General features: G+C 42.6%; 1 long non-coding RNA gene across 1 annotated transcript; it reads left to right on the top strand.

Moving 5' to 3' along the window:
• Nucleotides 1-338: 338 nt before the first annotated feature.
• On the top strand, nucleotides 339-14,328 carry LOC132760774 (uncharacterized). Its single transcript, XR_010909830.1, has 3 exons — nucleotides 339-722; nucleotides 2,788-2,844; nucleotides 13,197-14,328. It is a non-coding gene; the product is annotated as an uncharacterized lncRNA (long non-coding RNA).
• The last annotated feature ends 3,195 nt before the right edge of the window (nucleotides 14,329-17,523 follow it).

The raw sequence follows: 17,523 nt of genomic DNA, 5'->3' as shown, positions 1-17,523 counted from the left end.
AGAGAGCACTGTGGACTCAAACAGTGATGGATCGGGACCAAACGACACGGATACTCAATATGCCCAAATGTGAACACTGGTAGAATTTGGGGAAAATAGACCTTGACATTTGGGAGTTGTAGTTGCTGGGATTTATAGTTCACCTACAGTCAAAGAACATTCTGAACCCTGCCAACGAGAGAATTTAGCCAAACTTCCCACATAGAATCCCCATGACCATCAGAAAATCCTGTGTTTTCTGATGGTCTTTGGCGACCCCTCTGACACCCCCTTCGAGACCCTCTCCCAGGGGTCCCAACCTCCAGGTTGAGACTCACTGCTCTAATACAATTCAAACTGGAGAAGGCAGAGGGCTGCCTCTCTGCGGGCTGGTTCCAGCGACAAGGGATACTCTATACCCTGCGTCCAAACCGGTCTTGAGGCCGCTTCCTCGGGAGTAAGAGCCTGGAATCGGTTTCTAAGTCTCGGCGTTCAAACGGGGCGGGTGGCGAGGAAGGGAAGGAAGGAGGGAAGGTGGCGGGAAGAGGAGGAGGAGGGAAGGAAGGAAAGAAGGAAGGAGAGAAGGGGAGGCGGTGAAGGTAGACGAGAGCGGGTGAGCCGCGCCCCTCCTTTCTCCCTCCGACTTGGTGGTTTTGGGGACCTTGCAGGGAATCCCACGCCTTTTGCCGGCATGGATTGGAGAGCGGGCCAGCGAAGGAGACCAAAGCGGGACTGAAACGGAGGTAAACAGCGCAACAGGTCGTGTGTGTGTGTGTGGGGGGGGGGGGGGGGGGGTAGGCTGGATCCATACTGCCAAAGAACTCCATTGTGTTGGACCATATAAATGCAGTTTGAGCTGCCTGTTCCATAGTTCGACACTGACACAGTTCAAGCTGCATTATTTGAGAGTATACACCCAGCCCTTGGTCTCTCTGAATGTTTCTAGTTTCACAAAGGGACCCTCCTCCTCCTCCTCCCTTTGTGCTAAGGCTTTATGATGGCTCCACTTTAACTGGCATGGCTCAGTGCTATGGAATGCTGGGAGTTGTAGTTTCACAATGTGTTTAGCTTTGTCTGGGCCCTTCCACACAGCTCTGTATCCCAGAATATTAAGGCAGAAAAGCCCATAATATATACTTTGAACTGGAATATATGGCAGTGTAGACTCGGATAACTTGGGGCTCTTCCACACAACCCTTTATCCCGGAATATCAAGGCAGAAAAACCCACATTATCCGCTTTGAACTGGGTTATCTGAGTCCACACTGCCATATATTCCAGTTCAGATTTTGTGGGATATTTTACCTTGATATTCTGGGATAAAGGGCTGTGTGGAAAGACCATCGGCCGTTGTAGTTCGGTTTATTTATTTATTTATGTATAGCGTCAGAAGCGAATGGGGAGTACAGTTATAATGTGCCCTCAATTCACAAAACACAAAGTTAACACTTAGTATTGTACTAAATGGGTTGTTGTAGGTTTTTCGGGCTATAGGGCCATATTCTAGAAGCATTCTTTCCTGACGTTTCGCCTGCATCTATGGCAAGCATCCTCAGAGGTTGTGAGGTCATTGTGCAATGACATTTAGTCATTGTAGTAAATGTCTTTTGACCTGAAGCTAGCCACTTGGAGCGTGTAGTTTGGTGAGACACCAGCACTCTTTGCAAAACTACAAGTCCTATGATCCCAATGCCATGGCAATTAAAGTGGGGGATCAAACTGAATTTTATTCTGATGGCTGGATCATGGATATAATTTGATTGAGTTCGTTGTATTTTGCTTTCCCCTTCACTTTGTGTCCTTCCACGCAGTCCTATATCCCAAAATATCAAGACAGAAAATCTCACATTATCTGAGTGTGGACTCAGATAATCCAGTTCGAATCAGATATTGTGGGATTCTCTGCCTTGAATCAGATATTGTGGGATTCTCTGCCTTGATATATAGGGCTGTGTGAAAGGACCCTTTGACTGTCGGTTCTTTCCAATTCCAGACCCAGTTCCCCATAGTATATCTGTTTATATGCTTATTTTTTTCTCCTTTCAATGATATAATCCTGGAGCAAATAGTCGGCTAGATATTTATTCTTCTTTTATTTTCCCTTGTGTGTGTTTGTGTGTTCGTCCCATCCCAGTGCAACGGTGTCGTGTGCCACTCCTCTGAGGCCAAGAGGGTGTGATTTGAGTCCCATCCTGCTGGTTTTGCATAACTCCTCACCCCTGGTGTATATTTCAAGACCAGGACTGGAGCTTCTTTTTGCCCATGGAAACCCGCTGGGTGACCTTGGGCAAGTCACACCCTCTCAGCCTCAGCGGAAGGCCAAGGCAAACCCCCTCTCAATCAATCCTGCCAAGCACAGCCTGTAATAAGTCAGAAATGACTAGAAACAACAACAACAACAACAACAACAACATATTGTGGAAGACTTTTATGTCTGGAATCACTGGGTTGTGAGTTTTCCCGCCAAGTTCCGGAAACATTCTCTCCTGACGTTTCACCCACATCTATGGCAGGCATCCTCAGAGGTTGTGGAACCTCACAACCTCTGAGGATGCCTGCTATAGATGCAGGCAAAACGTCAGGAGAGAATGCTTCTGGAACATGGCCATACAGTCCGGAAAACTCACAACAACAGCAAATACTCTAACAACAATTATACTCAATAAGTTTCCACGTTTCTTCCTACTGCATCACTGAATCAAAAGGCACTGGGATATTAAAAAGAGAGTCTCAATGCATAAATTGCTCTTAAGGACTGCCCGCTTTTTAATTCTCACATGAAAGCCTGGCTTGTCTCTCTCCTTTCAGGTAGAGGCGCTGGTGAGCTTTTCTGCCCAGGCCATTCCAATAAGTCCTGTGTGAAAGGTAAGGTTTGCTGGAACTCAGAGCCCTTCTGCACAGCCGCATAACCCAGAAGATCAAGGCAGAAAATCCCACAATATCCGCTTTGAACTGGAATAGCTGAGCCCACAGCTACCATCTCTCTCTCTCTCTCTCTCTCTATTTATTATCTATCTATCTACGACATGTATATCCCGCCCTACTCACCCCAAAGGGACTCTGCGCAGCTTAATAGTTATATGTACATACAATATATTATATTATTCACAGTACAATATTAGCATTATATATTACTATATTGTACTATACCACTATACTGCAATATTATCAGTAATATTACATGTAATATATAATATATATTATATTATTATATTGTATTATTATTAGTTTTATAAGGTACAGATAAAGATTTCCCCTTGACATTAAGTCTAGTCATGTAGGACTCTGGGGGTGGTGGTGCTCACTCTATTTCTAGGCATTGTCGGTAGACACCTCCAAGTTCATGTGGCCGGCATGACTGCATGGAGCGCCCTTAGTAGTAGTAGTAGTAGTAGTAGTAGTAGTAGGTAAAGGTAAAGGTTTTCCCCTGACATTAAGTCCAGTCTGGGTGGTGGTGCTCATCTCCATTTCTAAGCCGAAGAGCCGGCGTTGTCCATAGACACCTCCAAGGTCATGTGGCAGGCATGACCGCTTGGAGCGCCGTTACCTTTCCGCTGGAGCTGTATCTATTGATCTACTCACATTTGCATGTTTTCGAACTACTAGGTTGGCAGAAGCTGGGGCTGTGGTAGTAGTATTATATTTCATTACAATATTATGATCAATATTATATGTGCATGCAATATATTATATTATTCACATAGCACAATATTAGTATTTTATATTACTATATTGTACTATATCACTATACTGCAATATTATTTGTAATATTATATGTAATATATAATATATACTTATTATATTATTATGTGTATTATAAGGTAAAGGTAATGGCTTCACCTTGACATTAAGTCTAGTCGTGTAGGACTCTGGGAGGGTGGTGCTCATCTCCATTTCTAGGCAGAAGAGCGAGCATTGTCCGTAGACATCTCCAAGGACATGTGACCAGCATGACTGCATGGAGCACACTTAGTATTATTATTATTATTAGTTTATTGTACTGCAATATTATTAGTAATATTACATGTCATATATAACATATACCTATTATATTATTTTATTGTATTATTCTTAGTATTATAAGGTAATGGTAAAGGTTTCCCCATAAAATTAAGTCTAGTCCCGTAGGACTCTGGAAATGGTGCTCATCCCCATTTCTAGGCAGAAGAGCTGGCATGGTGTTGGCCCTAGACACCTCCAAGGTCAAGTGGCCATCATTACTGCATGGAGTGCCCTTAGTATTATCATTATTAGTATTACTATTATATTGCATTACAATATTATGATCAATATTATGTGTGTATACAATATATTATATTATTCGCATAGCACAATATTAGTAATATATAATCCAATATTAGTATTATATATTACTAGATTGTTGCTGGGGGGGGGGCTCCCAAATGATGATCCAGGGGACATGGTGGAACTGTGGCCCCTTCCACAACTCAATAAAACCCCACATTATTTGCTTTGAACTGGAATATATGGCAACATGGACTCAGTTCAAAGCAGATTTTCTGCCTTGATATTCTTGGTTATATGGCTGTGTGGAAGGGCCTTGTGTCTTCCTGGCTCCCTTTCTTCACTCTGGCCCCATATGTTCCAGTTCAAAGCAGATAAGGTAGGATTTTATTCAGTTGTGTGGAGAGGGCACCTGGGACACTGCAAAATGACTACAGCTTGACCCCACTTCAACTGCCAGGGCTGAAGGCTATGGAATCATGGCAGCCTGTAGCCTTCTCTGTCCAAGAGCGTTGGTGCCTCACTAAACTGCAACTCCCAAGATGCCATAGTACTGAAGCACGGCAATTGTATTCATTTCCCAGTGTAGAGACACCCCAAGGTTGTGCAGGCCTCTGTCCATGAGTCACCCTTGGCAGGAGCTCCCTTCCATCCTGGTTTGGACCATGTCTCCCTCTTCGAGCCAAAGGCACTGATGGCCAAGCCCCATGGTCCTCCCAGGCGCCTGGACAGACGCCCCAGAGCCGGGGCTTGGACCCATGGACTCATGGAGAGTTGTAATTCGCATCCCCAGCTCTCTTCAGTTGCTTCTTGGCTCGGTAGGAAGCCCCAGTTGGCTCCAGTCCTTTGACTTCAGTACAACATGACCCCCTTCCCAAGAGAGGCCCAGGCAGCCTGATCCAGGGGGCGGCCCAGAGCAAACGCCCCCTTCCTCAGGGGGGAACAGTTCCTACCCCTCAAGGCAGGGGAGTTGGTTTCTTACATCATCCCTTTCCCTCTCTCCATCACTCCTTCCTTCCTACCTACCTACAAGCCCCCTCCTTTTCTTTCTTTCCTCCTCATTCCCTTTTACCTTTCCTTCTTCTCCAACTTCTTCCCATTTCCCCCTTTTTACCTTTACCCTCTCCCCTTTATTCTCCCTTCTTTCCTCCCCCCTTCCTTTTTATTCTTCCCTCCTCTTTCTTGTTCCCACTGCCCTTCCTCCTTTTGATCTTTCTTCCTCTCCTCTCCATCATTCCCTTATTTGTCCTCTCTTTTTTATCCCTCCTCTTCCTCCTCCTTCTCTTCTTCCTCTCCCTTGTTTACCCTGCAAAAGAAGGAGAAGGAGACATGTATACATATGTGAGGGGAAGTCATAGGAGGAGGGAGCAAGCTTGTTTTCTGCTGCCCTGGAGACTAGGACGCCGAAGAATGCCTTCAAACGACAAGAAAGGAGATTTCATCTGAACATTAGGAAGAACTTTCTGACCGTGAGAGCTGTTCAGCAATGGAACTCTCTACCCTGGACTGTGGTGGAGGCTCCTTCTTTGGAGGCTTTTAAACAGAGGCTATAGGGTCCCCTGGTGGCGCAATGGGTTAAACACTGAGGTGCTGAACTTACTGACTAAGGATTTGGGGTGCGGGGGGGGGGAGCTCGTGCTGTTAGGTCCAGCTTCTGCCAACATAGCAGTTTGAAAACATGCAAAAATGTGGGTAGATCATTAGATACCGCTTTTCCCGGAAGATAACAGTGCTCCATGCAGTCATGCTAGCCACATGACTTTGGGGGTATCTACGGACAACGCCGGCTCATCGGCTTAGAAACGGAGATGAGCACCACCCTCCAGAGTCAGATAAGACTAGATTTAATGTCAGGGGAAACCTTTACCTTTATCTTTTAAGCAGAGGCTGGATGGCCATCTGTCGGGGGTGCTGAAGCGGCTGAGTGGGAAAAGAAAGGGGCCTGAGGCTGTCAGGGATGATGGGAGTTGCAGTCCAATGCACCTGGAGGGAGGGCCTAAGTTGGCCCAGGCCTGGTGTAGATTCCCCTCCTTTCTCCTTCATTCCCGCAGAGCCTCCTTTTACATTATTTTAGAGTCAAACTCCCGTGGAGTGCCAAGAAAGGCGATTCCCAGGAAATCAAATCAGTGGGAATCTGGCACATTGAGCCATTAGCCTTGTTCGCGGAATGGAGCTGTTCCAGCCCAGGAAACCCATCTCGGAATGTGTTTCCACACCTGCCAAGCGGTACCGTGAGATTTCATGGACCCAAGGACGTGGGAGCGGCCAGGAAATCCGTTTCTGTTTCTGTTCGGCAAGTGAAGGAAAAGGTGCCACGCTTGGACGCGGCTTCCTCGAGAATCAACGCACGGAACTTCTTTCTGAAGGAACAGAAGAAACCTCACAACCTCTGAGGGTGCCTTTCCTAGATGCAGGCGAAACGTCAGGAAAGAATGTTTCTACAACATGGCCACACAGCCCGAAAAACTCACAGCAACCCGAAGAAACCATCTTGCATCAGCCAGAACGGCGAAGAGGAGCGGAAAGCCTGGAATCCGACTTGACGTTGGGAAAAGAGTGATTTCCTTGCCATTGAGTGGCATAATAATATCACTGGATAGACCTTACTCAGCTTTTACGTGTGCCTAAGAGTTACTGTTATACATTTATTTAAAACTGGAGTCACACCCGACTTTTATTGCAGCACTAAAATACCAGAAAAGGGCGAATGATTACATTCTCTGCCTGATCACATGGTCTCACAACATAGAGTTCAGGGAAAATTGCATACCAAAACACACACATATACAATATAGTAAGCAATCACAATTATAGACATAACACATAACTAGTATAGGAGGCTTGTAGAAGTGTTGTCGAAGGCTTTCATGGCTGGAATCTCTGGATTGCTGTGAGTTTCTGGCCATGTTCCAGAAGCATTATCTCCTGACGTTTCGCCCACATCTATGGCAGGTATCCTCAGAGGTTGAGAGGTATTCTCCATGACAGGCAACATCTTCATCCTCGTATGTCGCCTTGATCATGTTATTGTTAGTCACCTTGAATCCCTATGAGGAGAAAAGTGAGATAAAAATAAAGTAAATAATAATAGTACTAATATTAATAATAATATGTTTTGTATTGTGTTTTATTTTCTGTAAGCTGCCCCGAGTCCTGTTTGGAGAGATTATTATTATTAAGTATTATTATTACTTAATACGTATTAATAATAACGGTGCTCCATGCAGGCACTCCATGCAGTCATGCCGGCCACATGACGTTGGAGGTGTCTATGGGCAATGCCGGCTCTTCGGCTTAGAAATGGAGATGAGCACCAACCCACAGAGTCCAGAACGACTGAACTTAATGTCAGGGGAAATTTATATAATAATACTAATTTTTCCAGAGCTGGCATTTAATGTAGCTCACTCCACATGAAAACAGAACTTCTTATTATTCAAAGACATGGTCGTGTTAATCTGGAATATCAATACAGGCAGTCCCCGAGTTACAGACATCCCATTTGCAAGCGACTCACAGTTAAGGAAGGAAGTGAGACTATCGGAAGTGAGAGAAATCAACCCCTAGGAAGGGAAATTCAGTCCTAAAACTGTTTTCAAGAGGAAAAGGAGTCTGACTTGTTGGAAATAGCAACCTTTTAAAAGCCTGAGTTTCTGTGAGTTTTCCAGGCTGTATGGCCATGTTCCAGAAGCATTCTCTCCTGACGTTTAGCCCACATCTATGTGGGCAAAAGAGGTTGAGACTCTCAATCTCTGAGGATTTATCGTGTCATCAGCAACCAGAACGTTGTATTACATTTCTAACAGAACAAAACAAACAAACAGATAAAAACCCCCACAAATTTTGCAAACTTGGTAGTTGATTAAATGTCCTTTGGCCAGTGTCTGGCCACTTGGAGTGCCTCTGGTGTTGCCGCAAGAAGGTCCTCCATTGTGCATGTAGCAGGGCTCAGATTGCATCTCTGAGGATGCCTGCCATAGATGTGGGTGAAATGTCAGAAGAGAATGCTTCTGGAACATGGCAATATACAGCCGGAAAACTCGCAGCAACCCAGTGATTCCTGCCATGAAAACCTTCGACAACCCTTCTACAAGCCTCCTGTACTAGTTATTTGTTATGTATATAATTGTGATTGCTTACAATGTTGTATATATGTGTATTGGTATGCAATTTTCCCTTAACTCTATGTTGTGGGAGGGACTACAGACTATGTGATCAGATCTGGGACTGTTCAAGCTGAGACTCCATTTAAGAAGTCAATGTATTGTCAGTGTGTCTAGTCTGTTTGCATTAAGAGAGTTATATATTAGTCTGTATGCTACAGAGAAGAGACAAACAATGCCATAGAAACAGTCTGTTTAATATTTTAACTGATAAGCAATTTTACCTGTATGCTGAACACTTTACATTTGTAATTAAACCAACTATGAGTACATATTTTTGTCTCTTGAGATCATGATTTAGAGCTATATATTTTATGGGAGACTAGATTTTTTTTGGCAACTGAAATGACACTTCTGAAGATCTGCTATATATTTTATGCGTTGGCATAATCATTGTTCCTAACAGTTCAGAGATAACCAGGTATATCAGTCTAATAACTGAATAACCTAATTTGCCTTGAATGAATGCTAGTAAATATTTGCCACTAAGGAAGAGATTCACTCAAATGAGTTTTAGCTCTTCTGAGGATCATACCAAAAAAAAAAAAAAAAGGTTATGACCATTCCATATAGTGTGAATGCCAGGTAATCTTCTGATGTCATCCTTTCTTTGGAGATTCTGGTTTTCCCAAAAGATTATGGATGTCTTGTCCAAAAGGTTATGATCTCTAAAAGGTCATGCATTTCCATAACCAAGGAGGCTTTCTCACCAATCTTTGTTTCCACAACAAGCCACATTTCTCAAAATCCAATTATCACAGGGACAGAAAGTGAGGGGAGATCTTCTGAACAGGGGCACAGAGGATAAAACAAGCACCACAGGTGTATTAAGCCTTCCCTATGCAATCCAAAGCTTATATATATACACACACGTATATTGATAGCATAAATAGAGGCTTTGGATAGCATAGGAAAGAGCTATCACCCCTGTGGTGTTTCTTTTGCTGCTTACGGTATATATAAAAGCCTTGATAGTATATATGTATAAGCATTTGAATAGCATAAGCCTTGAATCCCATCACTGGAAAATAATAATAATAATAATAATAATAATGATGATGATGATATAATATAATAATATAATATTATTATATTACTACTGTTATATAAAATAATATATTACTATTATATAATGATATAATATTATTATATCACTATTGTGATAACATAATAAATTATTATTATTATTGTTATTATTTCCCAGTGATGGGATTCAAGGTTTATGCTATCCAAATGCATAATAATAATAATAATAATAATAATAATAATAATAATAAATTATAGCAATAAAGATATATAATATAATAATATTATATTGCATTATATTATGTTACATTATAATATAATATAATATATTATAACATATCATAATAGATTATTATTATTATTATTATTATTATTATTATTATTTTCCAGTGCTGGGATTTTAGACTTATGCTATCCAAACGCTTAATAATAATAATAATAATAATATAGCAGTAGAGATAATATATAATATATTACATTATATTATAATCTAATAATTATATTATCTCTACTCCTATATTATTATTATTATTATTATTATTATTATTAAGCGTTTGGATAGCATAAGTCTTAAATCCCAGCACTGGAAAATAATAATAATAATAATAATAATAATAATAATAATAATAATAATATAATATCTCTCCTTGGGGAGATGCTATATATAACAGTAGAGATAAAATAATATAATTATTATATTATATTATATTATATTATATTATATTATATTATCTCTCTCCTTGGGGAGATGGTGGTGGGGTCTAAATGCAGTTTTATTTTATTATTATATTATTACTACTACTACTATTATATTTGGCCGGAGTTACACTTAAAAATGTACCTGTTCCGACTTACATACAGATTCAACTTAAGAACAAACCTACAGAACTTGGGGAGTGCCTGTGTGCAAAATGGATATTGTCGCATTGAAGCTGCCATGGCTCAATGAGATGGGATCATGGGAGTTGATGTTGGTTGAGATACCAGCGCTGTTGGGTGGATGGAGATGGAAGGCTCAAACCAGTGTATAAACATTACAACTCCCATGCTTCCATAGAACAGAACGATGGCAGTCAAAGTAGGGCCAGATTGCATTAAGTCCACAGGTAGATGCATTCTCTCTACAAGGGAGGAGTCAGTCCAGAGAGGAACCTGCCATTCTTCCTGCACAGCTCTGTGTTGTGCGTGAGTTTAATGGAAACCCGCTCTGGAGCCAAACCGGGTTCTCGTGTTACACGAAATACCCTTTTCCCCCTCCGAAGGACTACCTGCTCCAGCTGTCCAGGGAGGGAAGGAAGGAAGGAAGGAGGGGGCTTCAAAGAGAAAGAATTATGGAAGTCGGAAACACATGGAGGGCCAGCCTCGCCCCAGAAAAGGGCCATATGAAAGTTATAAATTTCGCTTTTTAAAAAAGTAACCATTGTAAACGCGTTTTTATGGGCTTCGCAGCGCGCAGGACATCTGTACTGTTAATTTCGGCCATATAACTTTCCTTGAGAGATACCTGGGATGGATACAAGGCTGGATCCAACCCTGGAACTGCATTATATGGCAAGGGAGAGCCAGTTTCGAGACTAGGCTTGGGCAAACTTGGCCTCCCTCCATGTGTTTTGGACTCCAACTCCCACCATTCCTCACAGCCTCAGGCCCTTTCCTTTTCCCCCTCAGCCGCTTAAGTCCAAAACACATGGAGGGAGGCCAAGTTGACCTAAGGCAAAGGGACCTTCAAGCCATCTGGTCGCCAGGCTGGGGAAATTGTGGGCCGCGCCCTCCGATCTGGAGCTGAAGGAAGGCACGGAGGAGGCTCATTTTTCTTATCATCTGGACGAAAGCTTTCTTTTTTTTCTTTCCTCCCTGCAAGGCTTGCCAAAAACTGAAATTCCTCTGCAATCAGCCGGACCAATTTTCCCAAAGGGTTCCCATCCTGTTTCGGAGAACCAAGAGCCAAAAGACGAGGAAGGGCGGCTTGAGGAAATCTCACTCCCCCCCCCACCCCCACCCCGTGCCAGGCCGAAGGGCAGCCTGGTCCCCATCGAGGGGGTAGTCAGTAGGACACACGCCCAGGGTAGGTTTTTAAAACGGCATCATCGAGAGAGAGCTCACCTTTTCCTCAAATTTCCAAGCACGTTTTATCATTTCCACTTTCGGATTGGGACCCTGGTATTCAGAAAATAGATGGGTACTATTTGCCCCATTGGAAGCCACTCTGCGTCTTCTCATCCTCTTTTTTTCTTCTTCCTCCTCTTCTTTTCCTCTTCCTCGTCTCCCTCCTTGTTCTCCTCCTCCTCTTCTCTAATTTTCTCTTCATCCTCCACCTCCTTCTCTTCCCCTTCCTCCTTCTTCCCCCTTTTCTTCCTCCTCCTCCTCCTCCTCCTCCTCCTCCTCTTTTTCTTCTTCTCTTCCCCCTCACGGCCTCTTCTCCTTTTTCTTTCTCCTCTTTCTCTTCTTTCCCCCTCCTTTTCTTGTTCTCCTCTTCCTCTCCTCTTCCTCCTTCTCCTCCTCCTCCTCTTGTTTTCCTCTTCTTCCTCATTCTATTACTCGTTCTCTTCCTTCTCCTCCTTTTATCAATCTTCTTCTTGCTCTTCTTCTTCTTGCTCTTTTTCTCCTCTCCTCTTCTTTTTCTTCTTCTTTCTCCTCTTTCTCTTCCTCCTCCTCCTTTCCTTTTTCTCCTCTTCCTCTTCTCCTTCTCCTCTCCTCCTCCTCCTCTTTCTCCTGCTCCTCCTTTTCTTGTTCTCTTCCTCTTCTTCTCCCTCCTTCTTCTCCTCTACTTCCTCCTCCTCTTCCTCTACTCCTTCCTCCTCTTGTTGTTCTTCTCCTCTTCTTTTTATTCTTCCTCCTTTTCTTCTTCTTCTCTTCCTCTTCTTCCTCCTCCTCCTTTTTCTCCTCTTCCTCCTCCTTTTCTTCTTCTCTTCCTCCTCCCCCTCCTCCTCTTCTTCCTCTTCCTCTACCCCTTCCTCCTCTTGTTCTTCTCCTCCTCCTCTCCTCCTCCTCCTCCTCCTCCTCCTCTTTTTCTTCTTCTTCCTCTTCCTTTTCTTCTTTTTCTTCCTCCTTGTTCTCCACTTCCTCCTCCTTTTCTTCTCCTCTTCCTCCTCCTCCTCTTTTCCTCCTGTTCTTCTTCTCTTCTTCCCCCTATGCTTATTCTACTCTCTCTTTTTCTTCCCCTTCCTTCTCCTCCTCCTCCTCTTTCTCCTCCTCTTCTTTTTCTTCCTCCTCTTCCTCTTCCACCTTTTCTTCTTCTTCTCTTCCCCAAATTCCTCCACAGAGGAACCAGACTCCAATGGCCAACAAACATTTGGTGCCTCAAATGTTAGCCCTGTTTCTGGGTATGATTGACTTGCTGGTTCCAAAAAAGCACCCGTCCATCCCTTGTCCCCATCAGCTCTAGTTTTTGAGATACAGATCATTTGCCACCTACCAGTCACCATCTGCTTGCCCATAGAAAATCATGATAGCCATATCTAAGGAACTAGAGCTGATGCAGTATATCAAATGTAATTCTCTCAATCGGCACCCCAAATAATCCCAGGAACAGGCCTAAAAACCAAGGCACCAAGAAAGAAAATTGTGTGTTGGGCTGTGAGTTATCATCTTTTTGGCCCAGCTGCCACAATTAAATGAAATGTGCAGACATGTTTGCAAACAGATGAACAGATGATGTTGGTAGTGATATATGCCTTTAAATATTAGTTTTCCTTTTAAAAAAAGAAATGGAATTGCTAGTAACTTTTTAATTTCCTGGTAGAACTGGTTGAAATTTGTAATGGTATTCTCCCTTCCTAACAGGCCGAAGCCTGCCAAGTTTCAGAAGAATAGTTGTAAGAAGTTCTGCAGCCTTTCCAGTCAAAAGGACACACTTACCTCATAGATGTGTGCTTGTGAGAGAGAGTGAGTAAGTGACTCAGTCCGACCCTATTCACCATCCAAGATCAGATCTGGAGCTTTTAGAGCATTTCAGCCACCACAGATTTGTCCCAAACACAAAAAGTGTTGGGATAAATGGAAAACAATTTAAGAAGTGTTGTTGTTGTCTTCTGCTCAACTGACACCAAAGTGGAAGATGACAGGTTGCATATGAGCATCTTCTAAGCCAGCCGCTAATAAGAAAGAAAAATCCCCAGGTCCAACAGATTCCTCCATAAACAAGTGCTAAAATCCCTGTCCTTAGAAAAAAGCTGTAGGAATACACATGGAGGGCATTTACACTGTAGTATGAATGCATGATGATATCACTTTAACTGTTATAATGCAATGGTATACAATCATGGGAATTTGAGCTTTACAAGGTCTTTAGCCTTCTCTGCCAAAAATTGCTGGTGTCTCATCAAACTATAACTCCCAAGATTCTACATCATTGAACCATGGTAGTTAAACTAGTGTAAAAGTGCACTGATTCTACAATATAGATGCACCCTCATCACACTTTTGGCAGGTAATCATTTTGGGTCCATTGGATGTATTACATTTTAATAATGGAGCCCCATGGCACAATGGCACAATGGATTATACCCTTATCCCAGCTGATTGGGAATTCAAATCCAGGAAGAGGGGTGAACTCCCATCTGTCAGTTCCAGCTTCTCAGGGACATGAGAAACGTCTCCTACAGATTGGTAAAACATCCGGGCATCCCCTGGGCAACGTTCCTGCAGATGGTCAATTTTATCACACCAGAAGCGACTTGCAGTTTCTCAAGTCGCTCCTGACATGAAAGAAAATAATGATTTTAAATGAATGTTAAATGTTGTTTATATAATTTATATTTAATGTCTATTATGTTAAATGTAGATTAATGAATTGATTTATGTTTCTATTTATGTATTGGATCTGGCATTGTATGTTTGCCATCTTTTGTTGTAATCCGCCCTGAGTCCCCTTGGGGAGAGAGGGCGGAGTATAAATAAAGATGATGATAATGATGATGATGACAATGATTATTGCTATTATTATTATGACTTAAAGTTGACAATCATATGTTTCTAGAAGTTCCTCCAAATCCAAATGGCCAATGAATCTTCATCAGTGTCTGGATTCAGATTTGTTCCTGTCATAGATCTGCTACAATTTGGCCATCTTTCAAGCAAAAGATCAATTTGGTTCTGCATTAGGATTGACTTGATTAGGAAAAACTCTCCTACTCTTGTCCCAATCTTACATGCTTTTCGTTGTCTCAGTATGATGGTCTTCCAAGTGTAATGTCTTGGTGGTGGATATGTAAGTGACTATGAAGCCCTGTTCTTGATCCACATATTCTTCCACAGTGAGGGCATTGATTTCCAGGTAGAAGACAGTCTTGGTCAAGGTTGGCCTTCCTCTTGGCACATTTATCCCTTTAGACTTCCATTGGTGCCTCTTCAAATTCCACAGCACTGCTAGTCACAGCTGACCTCCAGTTAGAGTGCTCAAGGGCCAAGGCTTCCCAGATCTGAGTGTCTATGCCACAGTTTTTAAGATTAGCTTAAAGCCCATCTTTGAATCTTTAAATCTCGGCAACCCTAAGGTGAGCCGAGAGTCCCTGTTAGACTGTGGAATTGAACCCTGACCTCCAGAATTGTAGCCTAGTGCTCAAACTACTATGTCAATGGTTCTCAACCTGTGGGTCCCCACATGTTTTGGCCTTCAACTCCCAGAAATCCTAACAGCTGGTAAACAGGCTGGGATTTCTGGGAACTGTAGGCCAAAACACATGGGGACCCACAGGTTGAGAACCATTGCATGCTGGCTTCCTGGATAGCACCCTTTGTAAGTTAAGACTAAATCCAGAATTGGATTGACTGCACCAGTTGTCCCTGGCAATTTTCTCCTCCTTTTTGTTGGCCCCATTGACACTTCTGACTCTGCCCGTTTACACTGGCAAACGGTTTTACAGCTGCAAAAGTGTCCATGCCAATATTGCCTTTGTGAGTTTAGCAGGTAGAGTGAGGGGGGCCCAGCTCACAGCCTGTCTGCAAATACACCCCCACCGCGCATAATGACATGCCTGCTTTACAAAACTATGCCCACATCCTTGAAAAGCTTCAAACCGTCACCTATCAAGCTGTGACATTTTAATACACTAAATAGCAATTTAAGGTCATTTTAAAAGGTGTCTTGGATTTATTAGTTAGTTTTCCCTCTGAATCCTGAGCAGTTGGGCTTGCTGTAAGTAAAGCACCTGGCTTTATGGGTGCAGCAACTTCTTTTTTAAACAAAAAAAAATCCAATAAAATCCCCTCCTATTTCTGAAACATGTGGAATGTGCAGAACACACAGAGTGGCACAGAATAAAGATTTTTATTAGCACTCATGTGGGATAAACTGCATAAGCCACTCATGTTTTTGCCACTTATAAGTAATGAAGCCATGCTTTTAAAAAATAGCATGCCATGAAATTTTCAGAACTACTCCACTGCAGTTTAGACATGCAATGTATACATATCAGAAAGAAGCAGATGACTGAAACTGGATCATCTTTAAGTTAGAAAACAGGTAGGTACAGTCCAATTTGACATGCTTTTTTCAGATAAAGGTCCCTTCCACACAGCTGAATAAAATCCCACATTATCTGCTTTGAACTGGAATATATGGCAGTTTGGACTCAGATAACCCAGTTCAAAGCAGATATTTTGGGATTTTCTGCCTTGATATTTTGGGTGATGTGGCTGTGTGGAACGGCCCTCAAATTCAGTGGGGTTTGTTCCCTGGTAAATGGGTTTAGATTTCAGATTGTGGCTTGTGTCCTTTTGGTAACTTCATGTTAACATCACTGAGAGTCTGGATTCATCGACAATGAAGAAATAATGGACCTCTTTCACCACCATGGTTCAATCCTATGGAATCATGGGACTCTTTTGTCTTTTGCCTTCTCTGCCAATAAATGCTGGTGCCTCACCCAAACAACACATCCCAGGATTCCATAGCATTGAGCCATGGCAGTGAAAGTTGTATCAAACTGCATTAACTCTAAAGCATAGGTTCACCCTAGGAATACTTTTGCCAAATTATAATTCTCAATATTTCTTAGCTGCAGCCGTGACAATCAATACAACTACTTCATCTAAGTCAGTGGTTCTTAACCTGTGGTCCATGGACTACCAGTGGGCCGTGAGGACGAAAATCTGGTCTGCGAGCCTCCTTCCCCTATTTTATTTTATTCCACTCCTTTTGTGCCACCTGCCACTCCTTCCTTGTCGCTAACCATGGCATATGTTCTGTATCAGAAACTAGACTTGATGTGGTCTATCCAATGCAATTTTCTGAATCAGCACAACAAACCGAATCTAAAGTTGACCAAAAACTGATTCGTAATCCTTTTGGTACTAACACTGGAGAGTGGTCCCTGGTCCAAAAAAATAAAAATAAAAAATGGTTGGGAACCACTGATCTATGTACTACTGGTATAATGTATGGTGAGCAGTGTGAGAACTAACTGGGATTAATCTGAACAGCAGGATTATTTTTGATTTGTAGTGATCTCCTGCAGGTGGTGCCATGGGGCACAAAGAAGAGACAGAGAGAACAGCTAATAGGAAGACAATCTTCAAAAATGTGGCTCTCGGGAGGTGTTTCATTATTTAGATGGATAGGTATGAGGACAAGCCATTTGGGCTCTGTTTTAGGTAGTAAACTGTCTTAGTCCCCCCCCCCTCCCATCTATACTGTCATATAACACAGTTTGATACTGCATTATGCAGTCAGCGTACATAGGCTTCTATAATGCAGTTTAACTATATTGAGCTGCATTAAATGACAATGTAGATGGGGCCTCTGGTTAGTACTGCATGAACAAATATACTCAAAAGCGTAAGACTAATAACACAAGGTGGAGTGAGATTTATCTCATATCAATCAGCAGGTAATTGTAAACCATGCAGTTAAAGGGGAAGCAGTCAAAGATCTCACCCAGAAAAACGAAAGGAAGGCTGCAAGGCCATTCAGTGCTAATCAAGGTGGCCAACTGCAACATTCATACTTGCCTCAAGCAGACAGGAATTCTTTCTCCCACCCTGGACATCATTTCACAGATATATAAACCCCACTTGACTCGTTTCCAACAGACCCCTCAACCTCTGCAGATGCCTTCCATAGATGTAGGCAAAACATCAGGAGAGAATGCTTCTGGAACATGACCACACA

The sequence above is a fragment of the Anolis sagrei genome, chromosome 1 (genome assembly GCF_037176765.1).
Source record: "Anolis sagrei isolate rAnoSag1 chromosome 1, rAnoSag1.mat, whole genome shotgun sequence".
Classification (NCBI taxonomy): Eukaryota; Metazoa; Chordata; class Lepidosauria; order Squamata; family Dactyloidae; genus Anolis; species Anolis sagrei.
Note: the sequence above shows the minus strand (reverse complement) of the source record. Positions and strands in the feature narration are given on the sequence as shown.